Source organism: Leuciscus leuciscus (genome assembly GCF_965113295.1).
Source record: "Leuciscus leuciscus genome assembly, chromosome: 6".
Classification (NCBI taxonomy): domain Eukaryota; kingdom Metazoa; phylum Chordata; class Actinopteri; order Cypriniformes; family Leuciscidae; genus Leuciscus; species Leuciscus leuciscus.
The window spans coordinates 33565615-33571827 of NC_138730.1; the positions used below are offsets into that span (position 1 = coordinate 33565615).

At 36.4% G+C, this 6213-nt stretch overlaps 1 protein-coding gene across 2 annotated transcripts in view; it reads right to left on the bottom strand.

Moving 5' to 3' along the window:
* The window catches only part of skila (SKI-like proto-oncogene a), a 31701-nt gene extending 30604 nt beyond the window's left edge, over nt 1-1097 (bottom strand). Inside the window, exon 1 of one of the 2 annotated variants that reach the window (XM_082171890.1) lies at nt 953-1097. The gene's annotated coding sequence lies outside the window, so the exon portion shown is untranslated. Of the gene's footprint in view, nt 1-948 lie in introns of both variants that reach the window. The other variant, XM_082171891.1, reaches the window with a different exon arrangement.
* Nucleotides 1098-6213: the final 5116 nt, after the last annotated feature.

Here is a 6213-nt window from a genome sequence, read left to right on the forward strand (position 1 = left end):
ATGTTCCTCAAAATAAAACATAATTTTCGCCTGGTTTTGCTTTACCAGATTTGTGTGATAGCTCGGATGGATTGACCCTGACCGCAGACGTCGTTTCGTTTCCTCGAAAAATAAAACATTTTCAGAAACACTGATAAAAAGCGGTCTATTTTTAACCCTGAACGAAAGTGTCACTCTTTTTACTCCCGCAAGGACACCGCGGCTCTGTCCTCGACTCTATCCGCCTCTCCCCTCTCCTTCTCCGGGCACAGCTGCGCTGAACGCCCGCGGTGTGACATTCACCAACCCCGCGACCGGGAGACCCTCAACATGACTACAGAAAAACTGACCACATAACGTTATATAATAAATACCAAATACGTCAAAACGACATCCAAAGCTCGGATTTTAAACCCATTATATGACTTTATACGGCAGTAAATCCAAGACATTGAGACTGACACCTGACCTCCCAGAAAACGTTAATAGCTATCGCCCCAAATGCGTTTCTGATTTTAAATAATAAACATATTATATATAATGTTGATCAGGTTGAGGATTTAAATCAAAGACATTTTCAGCACGACGATGCGTCTCTTAAATGTGAATATGAGCATGTTGAGCACTGAATATACGTCCCTTTTAAATGGCACATCAAAACACACATCTCACAAATTCACACGTTAAATGTAACCAAATTACCATCTCTCAGTAACAGCACTTGAACCGGTTTTACATCAGAAAAAAAAAAAGAATAGCTTGTTCGCTCACACAGCGTTAGCAGTGCGGCTAGAACATTTAAACCCTTTAGCACCCGCTAACAGAGCTAACGCTACAAATCCCGTTCCGAGCCCGAAATAAACATCACATAACCACTGAAAACCATACAAAACATGTAGAGAATCTTCTGGACCATTTAATAAATTAACAAAGTATATAGGTGAGCCCGTTGTCGTCTTTCAAAGGGACTTGCCTCAGGATGATCGCTCCGGGTCCGCTGTCTCTCTCTCTCTCTCCCTCTAGTCTGTCTGACCGTCAACAACACGCGCACAGACTGAAACCCTTCAGACACTCGAGCGTCACAGCGAGCGAGAGCGCGCACAAGCAGAACGGATGTCGCGCGGGCGTGTCTGTCTGTCTGCCGCTCTCCCTCAATGTCTTGTGAAGTTCAGACTTGCAAGATTCTTAGGTATAAGCAGTGCTGCTGGGTTTGCTGGTAAACTAACTACATGTACTTTTCTATTGATGATTAGCCTACATGTTATTCCCACAACAGCAGGAAATGATCATTAATTCATTGATTCTACGTGTTTGTTGTATTTTAAATGATCTTTTCTATAAAGGTCTATTGCTTATACACGTTCAGAAGTTCTTCCAGGTTTGTGGAATTGCACACACAGACTAGCCTATAGTCTGTCTATAGTAGTCATCATGAGTTTCTCACTGAAAACTGAGAGCCACACAGCATGTTTACTGGATTTAGTACAGAAATCATTTCACTTTTAAGAAGTGTTTTCTTAACATTGCATATCTAATCAACTCCTGACAAACACATTCATTATTATTTGAATTATTACTCAATGAGCCATTTATCCATGTATTAATGTCTCTGGAGACTTTTGTCTTTCAAACTTGTACAAATTCACATTATGCAATGCAGGGATTCCCTAACGTTTTTGTCAGCTGAACTTCTTTGTCCTATAGTCTTTTTGAAGTAAACCCTTAGATTTTAATTTAATAAATTAGGTCAATAATAAAATTAAGTCAATAATAATAGGCTATCAATAATAATAGGCTAATAGTATTAAGTTCACAGTTCTCTGAAGTCGGTTAATTGTCACATGACATGCAGTTAACAAATATATTTTTTAGTAAATATATACTAAATGAATTATTTTGATTATTTATTCAATTTTTTATGATTTAATTACTTTATAGCTTTTCATGAATCTCTGCAGTTCCATCACAAACCTCAATTTGGGAAACCCTGATGTAATGTAATATTTAATGCACTTCATGTTGTTGATAACAAAGAATGGAATATTGTCTTTCTCTTTGTATTTTTATTGCACTATGGTACAATATTATCCTATTCAAATCAATGTGATATACAAGTTAAGTTAAATATAATCTAAAAAGTAATCAAAAAGTAATCAGAATACATTACCTAAAATCTAGATTACATTAACAATTTTTGTCATGTAATTTGGACAAATAACCCACTATAATTTGTAAGTAATCCCATTCCCAGCTCTGGGTATTAAAGTATAGAATGCTATGTTCAAAGTTTGTCTATGGCATCTATGGTAATTTGTGTTACATGTGACAAATTAATGGAATTTTTTTTTTTAAACCAGGTTTCGAAATAAGGGAGTTTTATTGTCAGCAGGATCTAGGGATGTTCTAGCTATATATATATATAATGGGGTAACTGCATGCTGCATTTGAATCACTTTGGTGACAGAAAGAAAATGGAAATTTAAATGTCATTACAGCCACTTCCCTATATGCTATGATCATGATTTATGTTGAAAGGCTACATGAGCAGATGTCTGTAAATGTTTCACAAATAATGACTCATCTGAAATGTTCTCTATGAATGAAATTCCTTCGATCACACTTTTTTGTATACGCCTGAGCAATGAATTGGCAAAGGTATAAAACGCACTGTAATAGTTAGTCTGTAGTTATTTAATTATTAGTTATGTATAATTATCGGGTTTTTTTTAGTTCTTGTTTTTTTATTTTCAGTTTTAATTTTAATTTTATTTATTTATTTTTATGTGATTGATTTTACTATCATTTTAGTTTCAGTTATAGTTCAGTTTTAGTTTTTATGTATTTTGTAAGTTTACGTAAACTTATTTTAGTTGCCAAGGCAACATTTCAAGTTTTTCATCTAATATTTATATTTTATTCCAGCTTTAACATAAAGTTTTTTACTGTTTTTTTTTTTTTTTTTTTTTTTTACGATAATAACCCTGACCTCTAGGGCACTTAAAATGAAATTATACTGTGGAGGGAAGGTTATACATCAAGAGATTTTTCATCTTTATCATTATCGGTTATAATGTTTGAACTGACCTAATTATAAACCAGCCAGACATGTTTATGGACATTAGTTTGAGTAACTGTAACGCTAGTACAAATGTTGTGGAGACTTTTGCCAAGGACATTAAGTAATAGCACTAGAACATTTTCTGTGGCTGAGTAATGGCCTGGAGCCAATCCAGCAGTTTGCTTGGTCCACGGGGCTTCCACTATCCAGTGGGCTTCTTTTTTTTCAATTAACCCATAATGGGGTGCTGGGATCACCTTTGCTTCGCTATCCATCTCTGTGTGAGCCATTTGTTAGGTGTCATTTAAATGTTAAATGAGATAGGCAGAGCTATGAGGGCCTGAATTCAGAAGCGCATTCACAAACACCAGCTGCATTAACACTTTTAAAGGCTTCTCCGCCGCACTGACCCAGGTCATGTTCAGGCAAGACGGGGTTGTGAAGATTTGAATAGTTTTGATGTGCTTAGAGGTGTGTTTTTGTTTAGACTGAATACTCACACAAAAGAGCAAGGGGTTACATTGACACCTGCATTAGAAAATCTAACAATCTTAAAAAGTGTTTTTTTGTTGTTGTTGCATTTGCCAGAATATGCAAAACACCGAAAGTTTAGCAGTAGTTTTTAGTAACCTTTTCTTATAATTATATTAATTTAGGTAACTGACATGAAATTTTAGCAATGCCAACAATACCTCATCAGTAACCACAGAACCTTCAAATTATTTTATCATTATTATATGTACATAACGCTCTTTAAAAACTGTTTGTCACATTGGTGTTTAAAGGGGTGGTTGATTATGATTTCACTTTTTAACTTTAGTTAGTGTGTAATATTGCTGTTTGAGCATAAACAACATCTGTAAAGTTACAACGCTCAAAGTTCAAAGCAAAGGAAGATATTTGATTTTAAAGAAATCGCTTTTTAAGGACTACAACAAACAGCTGGTTGGGACTACACAACATTTCTCCCAGGTTAGTGACATCACCAACCCTAAAATGTACATAAACCCCCGCCCCCCGGAAGACGATTTATAGATTATCAAGACAGAATATGCTAATCAATGACTGAAGATAACTACACATAAGCTACATAAGTTCATCAACTAACCATTCAGAAACGTCCTGTTGCATTCTACATGTTGTCACTTCCTCTTGAGTCTCTCCATCATTGTCTGAATCCGGTTTGAACATAAAAGGCTAAAAGTTTTTGAAACTTTCACTGCATGTCTGTGTGAGTGCAAGCTATTGAAGCTCCGCCCTCTGTGCCAGAGCAGCAGCTCATTTGCATTTAAAGGAACAGACACAAAACGGTGCGTTTTTGCTCACCCTCAAAACTTGACAATTTTAACATGCTATATAAAATTATCTGTGTGGTATTTTGAGCTAATAGTTCACATACACACTCTGGGGACATCAAAGACTTATTTTACATCTTGTGAAAAGGGCATTATACCACCCCTTTAAATAATAACGTTTTATTTCAAATGTTTTTCAACAACACACTTTTAAATTTGATCATGATTTGCTGGTTGGGTATAAAAGAAACATTTTATGAGATCAATGTCACCATCCTGCGTACGGTTTGATGCGCCAGTGATCAAGGCCCATTTCAGTGGCGTTTTCACCATTCGCTGCAGATAGCAAGGTCAGCAGATGTATTATGAAAGCAGGTGCGCCCACACACACACACACACACACAGTGTGCTGTGCCTGAACTCCAAACACTAGCGCATTGATTTTTTTTTCCAGAGGGTAATAACATCATCCCGGTATTGTGAGGAGTAATTTAAACTTAATATGGGTAATTACTCTCCAATAGCTGATAGTTCATTTAAAGCTTGACATAATGCTGTTTGCGTGCAGGAGAATGAAGGATAAAGAATGCCAGGAAAATGGATTAAGCGCTGACGGGCCACACAGTTAGTCAGACAGCTGTCTTCATTACAGACTATGGGACTAAGCCCTAAGCACCCCCCTGAGGACGTAGCTTCAGAGAAAATCTATATAGAAATGCATCATCAGACAGCAAGACAAACAAACGCTTATCACTATAGCAGTACTGTTACAAGTGAGCAGACTCGTGCTACCTGCTCTGAAAAGGTGTTTCGGCTTGTTGTTTAAACACGATCTAAAGGAAACGCTCCTGGCTCCCTCCCTAAAAACCGATTCAGAATGGCAGATGTATTTTGTGTAAATACAAAGAACTTTAAGGAGCAGAGTTGGTGCTTTTAACAAAAATGGAATCACGCATACAATATGCAATGCAATGCAAAGCGTGCAATGAAAGCTAAAAATCACAGAATCACACTGTAAACAAATATTTTTGAAAGTAGTAAAAAAAAAAAAAAAGTAATACTTGCAGTTTTGTGAAATGTACTAGCAATTTCTAAATGAAAACTGGTTCCCATTTTATATCAGGTGTCTTTAACTACTATGTCCTACATTTAAAATAATCATTTGATACAATGCACTTATTGTGTACATACTTTTTTTTCCATTGGACTTATATATATATATATATATATATATTAAATACCTGCTTGTAATTACACTATAATTACACTGTTAACCCACCCTTAAACCTATACTACCAAACCTGTCCCTAACCATTCCCATATCCCACCTCAATAGCAGCAAAAGTGTTTTGAACACAATAAGTACATTGACCTAACAATGACTATTTTCTGATGCAAGTACAGTGGTTAAAGACACCTAATATAGTGTAACTGAAAACAGTTTTAAAGGAAATCCTTTTTTCCAGTGTATCACCACTAATCAAACACGGTCATACATCTAGAGGGCAACTCTGCTTTCTTCCACAGGGAATCGTGTACCCTGCTCTCCCGAGAAAGAGGACACTGAGACAATGTCACAGAGTACAGTCTGATGCAAAACATTCACATTCATCAGTCCTCACGGATTTACAGTAACGGCCAAAGTCACACAAGGTGAGTGGTTCCACCGGCACTGTGAAAGCCAGACGTGTGAGCCGAGGTCTTCAACCATCTGGCCAACAAGGTGCAGCTCCACACACACACACGTTATACATATATTTAAATATCAGGAAGTGGATTTCATTTTTAACAAATTTTTAAGTCAGATTATGTATGCATGGAGGCCACCGGTTCACATTTCTGTATTCAATTTTAATATCATGTTTACATATCAGATAGAAA